Raw genomic sequence first — 13,574 nt, forward strand, 5'->3', positions numbered from 1 at the left:
TGACATTTCCATTTCTTCATCAGAAGATGAGTCCCCTTTGAAACCAGAATTGCTTTTCCTTGATATCGAACATAATGCATGAAGGGATCCTTGAAGAACCATAGGGTCTTCTGAAAATAATTACGGCGCACTACTATAAGATGTTCGATTTTTCCATAGAAATGTGTTCGCTCAAGAAAGGCTCCAGAAGATGTTAATCGTAAATAAGAAGATTGTTTACGAAGAAAAACTAATACAAATTCGCATTCAGATACATAAGAATTATATGGGAACCGAAATAGTCTTTATTTTCTTTTGAAAAAAAATAGAATTATTCGGAGTAATAAGACTATTCCAATTATGATATTCGTGAAGAAAGAATCGCAATAAATGTAAAGAAGGAACATCTTGGATCCAGCATTGAAGGATTTGAACCAAGATTTTCAGATGGATGGGATAAGGTATTAGTATATCTGACACATAATTTAAATGCGACAATTTGTCCTCCAAAAAGGGAAATATTGAATGAATAGATCGTAAATTCAAATTCTGAGATTTTGGTATTTTTTTTCTTCGAGGGAAGATACTAATCGCAGCAAGATTGGAATTTCCACAATGACTGCAAAACCTTCCAATATCATCTGAGAATAAAAATGAAAATCAAAATAATTGTTGTGCCCAACGAATCGATTTTGGTTAGAATCATTAACCGAATAAATCAAATAATTCTGTTGATACATTCGAATAATTGAACGTTTCACAAGTACTGAACTAGATTTATTGTCATAACCAAAAATTTCCGTGGATTCGTAAAAAATCGAACCATTTAAACCACGATCATGAGCAAATGTGTAAATATACTCCTTAAAGAGAAGCGGATATAGAAAGTGTTGTTGCCGAGATCTATCTTTTTCTAAATATCCTTGTAATTCTTCCATTTCCATTTCTACTTGAACCAGAGGCAGGACCCATTTCATTTTTTGGGTTATCAAATGATACATAGTGCAATATGGTCAGAACAGGGTATATATTATGTATATAATTACAGTAAGAAAAAAATATATATCCCACAAACAAAGGAAACAGGGGAGTCCAATCAACAGATCTTTTTCCTCTCCTTTTCTATCCAATTGGTTTATGTTCGTTATAATTACAAGAGGGTCAAAAATCCTTTATTTTTGCAACTCAATCGCTCTTTTGACTTTGGAATAAATTCTCTTTATCAGTATACTGTTTCTTCTACACATCCGTCTCCAATCCATAATAAAGAATAATTAGGATTCATTAAAAAAAAGAAAGAAAATCAATGGTCCACTCACAAAAGAACCCACCCTTTCCCGCATCAGGCACTAATCTATCTTTAACGTCTAATTAGATCGGGTAATCATTCAAATTAAGAACAAAAGCTCGTTGCTTTTTATTTCACCAGAATTAGAGCCATAGGGCTCTATCCATTTATTCACTAGACCCAACTGTAAATGGGAATTTTTTTTTCACTTCCAAAAAGAAAAAAAATTTGTAACGATCCGGTAAGGATAAACTCAAAGTTCTACTTTAATTAAATAATAAATTAAATAATAAATTAAATAATAAATTAAATAATTAATAATTAAATAATAAAAAAAATAATAATATTTATTACGACATGCTGTTTTTTCCATTCATTACCTTTGAGGATCAGTCGTGGTCTTATAGACTCTACCAATAGTCTGGACGAATCTGTTGCTTCATCCAAATGTGTAAAAGATCATAGTCGCACTTAAAAGCCGAGTACTCTACCGTTGAGTTAGCAACCCGAATAAAATAAATAGGATATGTAAATACGGTCAAAATAAAAAATCAATTGAATTGCACTGCACGACCCCGTCAAAACATTGAACTAGAACAAATCGAAAAGAAAGATTTGTTGATCAATTAAAAACACCAAAATACCAAAATGGACAGATCAGATTAAACAACAACAGATTCCCAATAGAGATGTCAAAATTGTGACAAACCACCATTTTATTTATCAATTTTCTTTTCTTTTTCGTTAAGAAAATACATCTTGTATGCCAGTAAATCCGGTAGGGCAAACCCATCATTTGACTGAAGTGAAGGAAAGAAAAAACCAATATGGGGTGGAGATAAACGGATCTATTTATCTACGATCGAATTATATTTCTTCGATGCACCATTGTCAATATGAATCCAATGTTAAGAAAACAAATTTAAGTAAATCAAATAAGGACTTGTGTTGGATTGGCACAACATAAACATAAATAATAAATTTGGATGAAAAAAAAAAATACGAAAGAGGTAAAGTAAAGAAAAAATCTCGGGTTTATTCAATCAATAGAGGTACAATAAGCAAGATTAACCCCTTATTTGTTGGTGGATTCCCGCAACAAACAAAACAAGAAAAAAAGTAAATTAAGTATGAATACAGCAAGAAAAAGGCAAATTGTGTGTAAATAATTACACAAAGATAGATACTAGTTACCCCCCCCTTTTTTTTTATTTATTAATTTTGTTTTTTTCCTTTAATTAACTCGAATCGAAGTTCTTTCTTGAAATAATTCTGCCTTCCTTAAAATATCACAAACAGTTCCCGTAGGTTGAGCACCTTTTTCAAGGAAATATAGAATAAGAGGAACATTTAAATAAGTTTGATTCTTTATCGGATCGTAAAAACCTACTTTTCTAAGATCTCTTCCTTCTCTTCGGGATCGAACATCAATTGCAACGATTCGGTAGATGGCTCATTGGAATAGATGTAAATAAACAATGCCCCCCCTAGAAACGTATGGGAGGTTTTCTCCTCATACGGCTCGAGAAAAAAGGATTCTAAATTTCTGTATATGTATATAATGGCAAATGGATCCATAAAATCATGAATTAGACTATGATTTGAGTCGTTTTTTTATTCTTCCTTACAGAAAAAAAGAAATCTCATTCGTACTCATAACTCAAGTTGGGTAATTCTGACAGAGTTCGAAGGGAAACCCTTAGACATTTATTGAGCCGTCTCTAACCTCTTTTGTTTGTCTCATCTCGAATCTATTTTTATTCCTCATTCTGATTCAATTGTTGAGACAATTGAAAATAGTGTTTACTTGTTCCGGAATCCTTTATCTTTGCTTTGTGAAATCATTGGGTTTAGACATTACTTCGGTGATCCTTACTCCTTTCAAAAGAGCAGCAACATACCTTTTTGTTTTTTGTTATTTTTTTCTATACTATAGAAATAGAATATGAACGGTGGATTCCCTTGTGATACACTTTTGATCGAAATAGTTTTACCAATTCTGAAAAATTTTACTTTTTATTTTTCAAACTTCTTTGATTTTTCGATTTTTTTAACCTTTCGATTTATATATTGAGGATATACTTACAAAGTTGGTCTAACTTATTAATAGTTACTAACCCTAGATTCTTCCCCCCGATAAACGAATCAATCCTTTCTGCTCGAGCTCCATCATGTACTATTTACTTACAACCTAACACAAATTAGGTTCCTAACAGAGCAGAACAAACTATGTCGAGCTAAGAACATCTTCATTCCTATAGAAAATGATGGATGTAAGAATCCACAGCCGATCATGTCCTTCAAGTCGCACGTTGCTTTCTACCACATCGTTTCAAACGAAGTTTTACCATAACATTCCTCTAATTTTATTTCAAACCGGTATGTAATTGATTCAATATGGAATCATGAATAGTCATTGGCTCAACCGGTGTGTGTATACCGGTATATAATAGTACATACTTTCTATCTATCTATGGATAGATCTATCTATCTATGGATAGATAAGTATTCATCCGGGGAAGGCTCGGTAAGGATCCAATTTATTTAACTCTATATTCTATCATATGAATGAAACATATTTCTAAAAAAGACGAATAAATAAGTTTGCTTAAGACTTATTTACATCTTAAAAAGATTGTTCGGGACGATCAATCATGAAGGATCCATTTTTCTCGAACAAATAAACTATAAACCTCAAAAGAAGAACCTTTAATATTAATAGATTTGCAATCCCGGAACAAAATCAATTATTAATAAAATAAAACTTTTTTATTTTATACAATACGGATTTTGTTTTACTTCAGGTTCAAGAATTTTTCTTTTCCATCAATTCCATAAAGTCAAGTAGATGCAATATACGAATTTCCCCCAATCGCTACATTACATTGATTTACAATTATTCATTTGAACCGGATAAGATATAAGATGAACCAGATAAAATACAAAAAAATGGGGTCCAGATCAATTCGTTTTTACTATTTTTTTCCCACACCAGTTTTAGAAGTTTTAAGACCAGTGATGAAATTAGTACCAAAAACTCCCTACTCTTTAGTCTCCACATAGACTGTGGAATTGGGATACCCCATTTATTTACTTTAGGCTTTTTACCCTTGGTAAGGGAATAAAGAGGCCTTTCTTTCATTCACATTTCGATTCAGAATGCTTCATGTGAGAATTGACATTTCATAGATATGGGACATAAAGTTTCCAAAAGTAACTAACTTTAAAATGAATATTGAGTAGTACGAACATATCCTGAATGTGAATGATAAACCCAGAACTTCTTTTTTGAATTAAAAAAAAAGTATTTCCACCCACATTTGACACTTGATTACGTTTGTGAGAAACCAAATGAAAGAAAAAATATGATTCTAAGAATGATTCTTAGAATTCAGAACAATGTTCTCGTTAACAATTTTATGTTTCATGTGGGATACAATGTGATCCCATCTTTCGTTTCTGATGGAAACGATCTGGGACGGAAGGATTCGAACCTCCGAGTAACGGGACCAAAACCCGCTGCCTTACCGCTTGGCCACGCCCCATTTCGAATTTCTATTCGACACTAATAAACATTAATATTGGTATTGGTTATTCGTCAATTCCAACCCAATAAATACATTGGGGATATATTGTTGCTAGGATTCAACACATGTAGATATAGAATCAAAAAAATTCATTGATCATTACGTGGAATTCAGTTAAGATATTGTATGAAAATGGAATTCCTTGTATTCTCATTTGAGAATGGAAGGAAAGATTTTTTGACTTGTCTTTTTTTTTCCCTTATAAAAAAAAACTCAATCAGAATAAAATTATCTAATCTACAAGAACGAAATTTTGTTATGCTTAATATCTTTAGTTTAATCTGCATCTGTCTTAATTCTATCTTTTATTTGAGTAGTTTTTTCTTCGCCAAATTGCCCGAAGCTTATGCCTTTTTAAATCCAATCGTAGATGTTATGCCTGTCATACCTGTACTTTTTTTTCTCTTAGCCTTTGTTTGGCAAGCTGCTGTAAGTTTTCGATGATTTAATACTCTGCTAAATTCATGATTTATTCGATAAATCAAAATTCGAAAAATTGATAAGACCAGATAAGTCTTACATTATGAACCCTCGATTCAAAAATCGAAATTCTTGTATATTGAATAACCACGGCGATGAATTTTGATCAACTTATTTCCTCGTTCTGACCTTACAGTGAGCAAAGACTTTATTAGGTTGCCTACAATACCTAATTATTCATATGACAAGAAATTTTTGATAACGAAGGAATCAAAATCTTATTCCAAAGAAATTCGTGAAAATGACTTTCTTTTCAAAAAACACTTCATTTTTTTGGGGGTGTCATGTCAAAACAAAATAGTGTATGTGGTAAAAAATAAGTAACCTATTCCCTTTTTCAAAAAAAAGATCTTGGAGATTGTGTAATGCTTACTCTCAAACTATTCGTTTATACAGTAGTGATATTCTTTATTTCTCTCTTCATCTTCGGATTTTTATCCAATGATCCAGGGCGTAATCCTGGACGTGAGGAATAAAAAAAAGATATTTTTAGTTTTTCCTGCTTTTTCTAAATTTTTTTTTCTTATGATTTTATCTATTCCATACATTTACCTATGATAAAATCAAGGGATCGAAATTCCTTCGAATTCGAAAGTCTTCAAGTAATAAGAAGAAGCGGAGAGAGAGGGATTCGAACCCTCGGTACGAATAACTCGTACAACGGATTAGCAATCCGCCGCTTTAGTCCACTCAGCCATCTCTCCCCATCCCCATCCCCATTTAAAAATGGAAAATTTTTTATGTGATGTGACACGTGAAGTAAAGATATATAAAAATATAAAATAGATAAATAAAAAAGTAAAACAATTATATAACATATAAATTATATAACATATATAAATAAACATTATAATATAACTTATAAAGATATATAAAAAGAACAATAAAGTAATATATATCTATATAGGAATAGGATAAATATATATATATATAAGAAGAAATTTGATCAGGAATTCAATTTAGATAATGATTCGAAACGGATATCCCAAATAGAAAAATACCCTACTTCTTTTATTTTGTACGAAAGGTTTATTCCCCCGGCTTGGTTTAAGTACTGGCCGGGCCAGGCCAGTATTTCCATAGATAAAATGATTTAATAATGATTTGATATCAATCAAAAATACTTGTTGAAGTGTCATTTCTTATTATTAATACTTAATATTATTACTTAATATTATTACTTAATATTATTAATATGAAATTAATATATTTTAATATGAAATTAATATATTTTTTTATTTTCTTTTTATCAATTTATTACTTACTGGAAAAAGAAACTGGAATAATAAATATATAAATATATGTATATATATTTATATATTTATTATGTACATATATATGTACATATATTAAACAATAAAAATTATTAAAATGAAAAAAAAATATCAAATATTAAACACACATATTTATAAACGTAGTTATAATATAACTCATTTATTTGTTCAAGAGACAAGCTTTATTTGAACAATTGAGATCCAATTGACCCGAATTCTTAATTCATAAGTAAGATCTGGCAGTTGAAAGAGAAGTTGAAAAAAAAAATAAACCATGTATGCAGATTTCATCCTTTCAATGATCCAGCTTCAATGATTCTTTCAGACCGGGACTGTCAGTAATGACTTCGTATCAAACGAAAAGAAAAGTATAATATAACTATAACTTTTTTTATGTTATTTAAGTAAGCTTTCTGCTCTTCGCCCATTTAAGTCTAAGTCCCCGGCGGGACGAAGCGTCAACGCTCAAATTTTCATGATTCTGATGCTATCTTGATTGCGCCTCACTCTTTTGTTCGACAAATGGTCCATTCATATACAATAATAAATATATAGCGGGTATAGTTTAGTGGTAAAAGTGTGATTCGTTCTATCAAAAACTTAAATAGTTAAGGGGTCTTTCAGTTTTTTTCATATTCCGATCAAAAACTTTATTTCTTAAAAAGGTTTAATCCTTTACCTCTCAATAGTATATTTGAGGAAGAATATACATTCTCACGATTTGTATCCAAAGGCCAATTAGAAATTGAATAAAAAAGATTGGATTATGGATATGGAGTCGCGAAGCATAATTTTTTTGGATTGGATTAACTCTTCCAATTGAATGAGTATGAATAAAGGATCTATGGATGAAGATACAAAAGTTTATTTCCAATCGTAACTAGATCTTCAATTTTTTTTTGTAAAAGGGAAATTGAAGCCAAATAGCTATAAAATGATGGTTTTGGTTTACTAGAACCATCAGCATATTGTTTCAGCTCGGTGGAAACCAAATTCTTTTCCTCAGGATCCTGCGAGTGGAAATAGGGAACGAAGTAACTAGACTAAATGGATTTAGTATAATCCCCCTCCTCTAGAGGGATCATCTAGAAAGCAAGTAGCTTTGGATGGATTCATACAGAAAAGCTAACATAGATGTTATGGATCTAATTTTTCTCTTTGGGAATACATCGATCTTCTATAAAGGAGCCGAATGAAACCAAAATTTCATGTTCGGTTTTGAATTAGAAACGTTAAAAATGATCAACCAACGTCGACTATAACCCCTAGCCTTCCAAGCTAACGATGCGGGTTCGATTCCCGCTACCCGCTCTATATTCTTTATTATATATGCCCTTTATTATACATACATCATCGATTTGGATATGCATCCTTGTTTTTTATTCCCTAAAATATTTTCCGTGTAATCGTTTTTTATCCGAACAAGAGAAAGGAAGAATACGAAAGAAGAAAATAGGAACGAAAAGCGTCCATTGTCTAATGGATAGGACAGAGGTCTTCTAAACCTTTGGTATAGGTTCAAATCCTATTGGACGCAATTTATTTCCATCTATCTTTTTTAAATGGCTATACCAAGAAACCTTTTTTGAATGATTCGAATCAGAAATATTTCTCAATGAGTATTCTTGTACTAAGAATAAGAGGGAGAAGTTGACGCTTGTTCCTGAAGTAAAAACAGTTCGATCTGTTCCTGAATAGCTTCCCTCAAAAGGGCTTCCGCTTGCTCGGTGAATGTCTTGGTAGAAGATATAATTTCTTGGAATTGAGGTTTATTCTTTTTTAAGTAGGTACGTAACTGAACGAGAAATTTCTTTACCTGTCCAATTTCTAACGGATCAAGATATCCATTCGCTCCGGTATAAATAGTAACTATCTGTTCTTCCACCGTGAGAGGGTCTGATTGGGATTGTTTAAGCAACTCACGTAATCGTTGACCTCTTGCCAATTGATTCTGAGTAGCTTTATCGAGATCAGAAGCGAATTGTGCAAAGGCTTCTAACTCTGCGAATTGCGCTAGTTCCAATTTTGATTTGCCAGCTACTTGTTTCATGGCTTTAATTTGAGCTGCGGATCCCACTCTGGAAACAGAAATACCCACATTAATAGCGGGTCGGATTCCAGCATTGAATAGATCGGCGGATAAGAATATTTGTCCATCTGTAATGGAAATTACATTAGTAGGAATATAAGCTGAAACGTCCCCAGATTGAGTCTCAACTATTGGTAAAGCAGTCATACTCCCTTCACCTAAACGAGAATTTGATTTAGCGGCTCTTTCCAAAAGGCGCGAATGCAAATAAAAAACATCTCCTGGATAAGCTTCACGACCAGGGGGTCTTCTTAATAGAAGAGACATTTGTCGATAAGCTTGTGCCTGCTTGGAGAGATCATCATAAATTATTAAAGTATGTTTTTTACGGTACATAAAATATTCAGCCAGAGCCGCTCCCGTATAAGGAGCGAGGTATTGTAATGTAGCAGGTGAATCCGCCGTTTGGGCTACCACAATGGTGTATTCCATCGCCCCTCGTTCCTGAAAAGTAGTCACTACCTGAGCCACAGAAGATGCTTTTTGACCAATAGCTACATAAACACATATCACATTTTGCCCTTTTTGGTTAAGAATCGTATCTGTAGCTACTGCTGTTTTTCCAGTCTGTCTATCCCCAATAATTAATTCTCGCTGACCGCGTCCTATAGGGATCATCGAATCGATAGCAATAAGCCCCGTTTGAAGAGGTTCATATACAGAACGTCTCGAAATAATACCTGGGGCAGGAGATTCAATTAACCGAGATTCAGAAGCTGAAATTTCACCTCTCCCATCAATAGGTTTAGCCAGAGCATTTATAACACGACCCAAATAAGCCTCACTCACAGGTATCTGAGCAATTCTTCCTGTTGCTTTTACAGAACTTCCTTCTTGTATCATCAAACCATCACCCATTAATACAACGCCAACATTATTTGATTCCAAATTCAGAGCAATTCCTATTGTACCCTCTTCAAATTCTACTAATTCACCTGCCATTACTTCATCAAGACCATGGATACGAGCAATGCCATCGCCCACTTGAAGTACGGTACCGGTATTCACAATCTTTACTTCTCTATTATATTGTTCAATACGTTCACGGATAATATTTCTAATTTCGTTGGCTCGAAGGGTTACCATTAGTGTTTTTTTTATTCTTTTTCGAAAGCAAAGGGAAAAAATAATGCCTAAACTCTAAACTAAAGTAAAAGTAAAAGGGCTAATCTGTTATTTCTTCCATGGCCCCTAGAATGCCAATATTAGCACGGATCGTACGGAAATGTAACTCACTATTCAAACAACTATTCAGAGTTCCTAGAGCTCCTTGTAAGGCTTGTTGAAAAACTCGTTGTCGGACCTGATTAATCGCTCTTTGTTGTTCAAAATGAAGGGTTTCATTTTTGTAATTTTCTAATCGTTCCAAAGTGTCACAAGTAGCATTAATCAAATTTTCTTTTTCTCGTTCTATCTCAGAGTATCCATTCATTCGATACTCATCTGCTTCTATTTCTACTTTCCGTAAGCGAGTCCTGGCTCTTTCGAGCTGCTCAATGGCCCCTCTACGTAATTCTTCCGAATTTCGAATAGTACTCAAGATCCTCTGTTTTCGATTATCTAATAAATCATTTAATGAAAGTAGATTATCTTACCATTAATTTCACAACTTCCATAATCTCTTCCCGAACCAAACATGAATCTTTCGATTCATTTGGCTCTCACGCTCAATTATTTATTTTATGTTATGGGCATTCCCATATCTTTTTTTTTAATGTAATGAGCCTACCCTCTCTTTTCTGTTTATATTCAAAAACATCGAAACTGATATAAGACCAGAATATTAGGAGGACTCTTCCGACCAGACAAAAATCTATAATTGTCAGCAAAGTTCTTTCTTTATTTGTATTTGTTCTTTATTTGTATTTGTTCTTTATTTAATTTAAAATTTAAATTTACAATTTATTTCTATATTTTTTTATTTCCTTTTTTTCTTCAAATCCAAAAATTCCTATTTTTTTTTTACGTAGGTCGTCGATTCGGCATTGGAAAAAAGAGCAAGATGCCCATTTTTTTAATAAATGGTTCAAATCATTTTATCGATATGAGTGTTCTATATCAGATAAATTACCAACTATTCATTTTTAAACCATTTCGGTACGTTAGTACCGGTAGAAAGAGTACCATGTTTTGCCTGGACTTCAAACAGTTTAGCTTTAACCATGTTAATGGTCTCACATTATTGGTTGATAGAGAATCAAATTTACCAATAAGTCACGAAATGCTATGGTTCTTACATATGATTTCTTAATTTATTCAGAAATAATTCGTTGAGATCGTGCACTTTTTTTCCTATTTATCCTATAAAATGAATAAAATACCATAAATAAAGTGCAGTCGGATGGATCCAACCTATTCTTGAAATACACAACTCGCACACACCCCCTTTCCAAAAAAAATCAATACACCAAGCACTACACTTAGATTTATTGGATTTGTTGCTAAAATATCGGTATTAAACCCGAAACTCCCGGCGGATGGCCAGTGACCCAAGGAAAGGAAAGAATCGGTTCCATTTTTCATATGCTCTCCTCTTATAGATAGGACTAACAAAGAACAGAGTTCTTTTTGTATCACTTCGTCGTCCCTTTTTTGATCGATTTCTTTTTATTATATAAATTTTATTTCCATTTTTTTTTAATGGGAGTAGATTAAATCTAGTAATTTAATTTGATAATTTTTAAATTTCTTACTTGAAGTTTCCAATCCAATAAAATACTTATTAGGTTAAGTCTTGGGTCTCATGTCAATTGTGAAATATCTCGTTTGTTGAAACGATTCCTAAAAAAAGTAAAAAAAAGGTTTCCATTGTACTAAGCTAAGGACGCGAAGGAAGAAAACGAGCGGATCCAGTAATTACTCATCCTCAAAACAGTCCTTCCTTTCTTGGGGTATTGTCTCAACAAATAAATAATTGTAGGAGTAAAGCGTTGATATAATTAGAAGAAGCAAACAGCAATTCTGAGTTAATAAAATAAGAAAAAAGTATAGCGAATTAAAAAAATAAGAAAAAAAGTATAGTATGTAAGGTACTTTTTTACATTTCTAGGATTAAACAAAAGGATTCGCAAACAAAAGCGCTAACGCCACGACCAGTCCATAAATTGTTAAAGCTTCCATAAAAGCTAGACTAAGCAATAAAGTACCTCGTATTTTACCCTCTGCTTCTGGTTGTCTCGCAATACCTTCTACAGCTTGGCCTGCAGCAGTACCTTGACCAACTCCAGGTCCAATAGAAGCAAGCCCTACGGCCAATCCAGCAGCAATAACGGAAGCGGCAGAAATCAGTGGATTCATGGTAAGTTCCTCGCACCAAAAAAAAAGAAATGGTTAATGATACAATCAACCAATGAATTTTTACTTAATTTTTTTATCATTTTTTTTCATTAAGATTTTATCATTAAGATCTATCTGATTAAGATCTATCGGGTCGAAATAACTAAAAACTCCGAATTGAAATGGTAATATTACTGAATCGTCAGAACTATTTCGATATCTCATTTTGAGTTTCTACCCATAATGGAGTTTTTGTAAATACATATGTATACGGTTCTAGTTATTGCATTTCTTTGTTTCGAAACATTCTTTCATTCAATTCTTCTTTCCTTTCTTTTTTCTTCTAGATACTATCCTTGAGTTCATCTCTTTTTTGCATTTCATTCAATCCACAATCGCAGACGAAACAGAAAGACTTATATTGGAACTATATAAATGCAGTGAACCGCAATCAAATCAATCAATAATATATATATATATAGGGTATATAATAATATATATATATATATTAGGAATAGTCCTATATAACTAGTAAATATCTAATATCACATATACATTTGTTTCTTCCATAACGTAAACCACCCGCATTTTATATTTTATATTGAATCGGATTCTAGAATCATTCCTCGAAACAGACACAGGGGCTGGACTTATAGAGATTACATACATCTAGTGTGACCCCCCCAACCCATCTTTTTTTTACAATTCCGCAATATCGTCTATCTTTTTTCCTACGACTCTAGGTCGTATATTCATACGTATTTGTATTTGTATCTATTATGTTCCCCAACCAAGTGGATTATCTTGAATCATGCATGAATTGGGATAAGCTTAAAAAAGACTATTTCGAAAACTAGTCAATGATGACCCTCCATGGATTCACCTATATAAGCCGCGGCTAACGTTGCAAAAATAAGAGCTTGAATACCACTTGTAAATAATCCAAGAAGCATAACAGGTATAGGAACTACTGAAGGGACTAAAGAAACAAGAACAACAACTACTAATTCATCAGCCAATATATTCCCGAAAAGTCGAAAACTAAGAGATAAAGGTTTTGTGAAATCTTCTAGGATGTTAATTGGTAAAAGTATTGGGGTTGGTTGAATGTATTTTCCGAAATAACCCAATCCTTTTTTGGTAAGACCCGCATAAAAATATGCCGCTGACGTGGGTAAAGCTAAAGCAACAGTAGTATTTATATCATTCGTAGGCGCAGCTAACTCCCCATGAGGTAATTGTATGATTTTCCAAGGTAAAAGAGCACCTGACCAGTTAGAAACAAAAATAAATAAGAACATAGTTCCAATAAAGGGAACCCAAGGACCATATTCTTCTCCAATCTGAGTTTTGCTCAAATCTCGAATAAATTCAAGGACATATTCGAAGAAATTCTGACCGTCGGTCGGAATGGTTTGTGGATTCCGAACAGCTATGATGACTGAACCTAATAAGATAGCAATTACGACCCAAGAAGTGATAAGTACTTGGGCATGGATTTGTAAACCTCCTATTTGCCAATAGAAATGTTGGCCTACTTCTACACCCGATATATCGTATAACCCTTTGAGTGTTTTAATGGAACATGGTATAACATTCAT

The 13,574-nt window shown here is 32.8% G+C and overlaps 2 non-coding genes across 2 annotated transcripts; one reads left to right on the top strand and one right to left on the bottom strand.

The window, feature by feature from the left end:
* Positions 1 to 5,950: 5,950 nt before the first annotated feature.
* On the bottom strand, positions 5,951 to 6,038 carry TRNAS-GCU (transfer RNA serine (anticodon GCU)). The gene has a single exon. It is a non-coding gene; the product is annotated as a tRNA-Ser (tRNA).
* A 2,035-nt stretch (positions 6,039 to 8,073) lies between these two features.
* TRNAR-UCU (transfer RNA arginine (anticodon UCU)) lies at positions 8,074 to 8,145 on the top strand. The gene has a single exon. It is a non-coding gene; the product is annotated as a tRNA-Arg (tRNA).
* The last annotated feature ends 5,429 nt before the right edge of the window (positions 8,146 to 13,574 follow it).

The sequence above is a fragment of the Elaeis guineensis genome, unplaced genomic scaffold, assembly GCF_000442705.2.
Source record: "Elaeis guineensis isolate ETL-2024a unplaced genomic scaffold, EG11 Super_Scaffold_1000265, whole genome shotgun sequence".
NCBI lineage: Eukaryota > Viridiplantae > Streptophyta > Magnoliopsida > Arecales > Arecaceae > Elaeis > Elaeis guineensis.